This window comes from Bombus impatiens, unplaced genomic scaffold, assembly GCF_000188095.3.
Source record: "Bombus impatiens unplaced genomic scaffold, BIMP_2.2 scf_1275, whole genome shotgun sequence".
Classification (NCBI taxonomy): domain Eukaryota; kingdom Metazoa; phylum Arthropoda; class Insecta; order Hymenoptera; family Apidae; genus Bombus; species Bombus impatiens.
Genome location: NT_177694.1, coordinates 1 through 2,178, shown reverse-complemented (window position 1 = coordinate 2,178; position 2,178 = coordinate 1). Strand labels below are relative to the sequence as shown.

The following is a 2,178-nucleotide window of genomic DNA, read 5'->3' as shown; positions in this document are numbered from 1 at the left end:
TTATACCCGTGAGTAGTAACATTCTTTTTTTAAATTTATTAGTTTAGGATAGGTCTTCTTGCACAGCGCGATTATAATAATTAGTTTAAATACATACACTTGAGAATATATTCGTGTTATTTATATTATGCATGTTAACATTCCGTATAATTATTTTCAAATGGCAAATATGTACACGAATATACCTGTTTAACATAAACATACTTGATTTTAAGCAATGAATTAATCGTGACAATATGAAGTCACGTTCGTTTATTTCACTTCGGCTAGATTTTAAAATATGAGTTAAAATTCATTTTTTTCCGTACAAGAATGTGTGAAATTTTACGTGCAAGAAGACACTTCGCGACAGGCAGATTTTTGAATCAAAGCAATAATTTTGAACACTGCTTCTGCATTTTCGAGTATGTGCTTTGATAAAAAGATCGCCTGAGATTATTTCTTTCTTAGTAATATATTTAAAGTCAATTATTCCATTTGATCGAGTCTCAGTCTTTTAGAATTAACGTCTTTTAGAATTTTGTTCTGATTTATTAAATTAATATAGTAGAGTTACTTTGTTACTATTAAATTAATAAAGTAGAGTTAATCAGAAACGAAGTAGTAAAATATAAAATCAAAGAACGTTAGTCCGTTAAATAAAAATTACACAAACTAATCATCTTTTTAGATCAGGATTTTCAGATTTAACCCCTTCCGTGCCCATTGTCAGGATCTCATTCACGTGCCCAGGTGCTACGTGAATGGGAGAAAGACATAATCGCGTTTGCTTTAGAGTTGCGAATTACGATAGCGCGATTGTCTTTTGCAATTTTTATTATGAATTTTTAGAATTTCTCATAGAACTATACGTATCAGAATTTATTCTGTTTTCTATTGTTCAAAATTAAATTATAAAAATGTTAGTTTTCAATTAATTTTATAGTATTGCAAGTAGCGATACTAGAATATTTGAAATAGTTTTTTCATATAGTAAATAGTAATTTTCATTGAATTCACTTTAAGAGTTAGCGTTGCGATATTATTCCATCGCGAGTTCTATTAATTTTTCCCTTTAGCGTTGCGGTAATGAATGATCGCGTTTTATTTTGTTAAGTAGAGTTGCGTTTACAAAATGCCCAAACCCTCCGACTGCATTTGTCGGACATTGTTCCTGGATCACACGATACAGCTACAAGTGCTGTGCGAGTGTGATCGTTCATCGGCAACCTCCTAAATGGTTGCACTGCGATATGTCAGCCCACCACTCGCGATTTTTCTTATTAGTGTCGCGACAGATTAATTACGGGTTGAATTAGAGTTGCGAAATTACATTGCGGGTTTTTATTAGTGTCGCGAAAGAATGATTTCGGGTTGAATTAGAGTTGCGTTAAAATGATAATCGCGTTTGCTTTACAGTTGCGAATTACGATAGCGCGATTGTCTTTTGCAATTTTTATTATGAATTTTTAGAACTTTTTAGAAAATTGTACGTATCAAAATTTATCCTATTTTCTATTGTTTAAAATGAAATTATAAAAATGTTAGTTTTCAATTAATTTTATAGTATTGTAAGTAGCAATACCGGAATATTTTTCATATAGTAAATTTCACAACATTCACTTTAAGAGTTAGCGTTGCTATATTATTCCATAGCGAGTTCTATTAATTTTTCCCTTTAGCGTTGCGATAATGAATGATCGCGTTTTATTAAGTAGAGTTGCGTTTACAAAGTGCCCAAACCCTCCGACTGCATTTGTCGGATACTGGATCACACTATACAGCTACAAGAGCTGTACAAATGCGATCATTCAACCGCCTAAATGGTTACACTGTGATCTCTCGCTATTAGTATTGCGTATTTTTTTAAATATGAGTGCATAGATTTATATTTATTAGCGTTGCGTATCAAATTTTGGGCATTTTCAGAATTTCTTTCGTTTTTTTTTTTTTTGAATGGTAGGTTAATTGACATTGCAGATATCACGAAGCACTCTTCGCGTTTGATTTTGAAAATTTTCTGCTTCATAAATATAATTAATAGTAAAATAGTGATGCGAAACAAGAACATAACATTTAAGCTATTAATTTATGACATTTAAACTATTACTCAACAACATTTAATCTATTACTTTATAACATTTAAGTCAATAATTTATAAGATTTAAACCATCAATCTACAATTTAAATTATTATTTT

General features: G+C 30.5%; 1 long non-coding RNA gene across 1 annotated transcript in view; it reads left to right on the top strand.

The window, feature by feature from the left end:
• LOC117152374 overlaps positions 1–545 on the top strand; it is a 6,770-nt gene extending 6,225 nt beyond the window's left edge. The window contains exon 3 of the long non-coding RNA XR_004462738.1: positions 286–545. This is a non-coding gene — a long non-coding RNA (uncharacterized LOC117152374). The remainder of the gene's footprint in view (positions 1–285) is intronic.
• Positions 546–2,178: the final 1,633 nt, after the last annotated feature.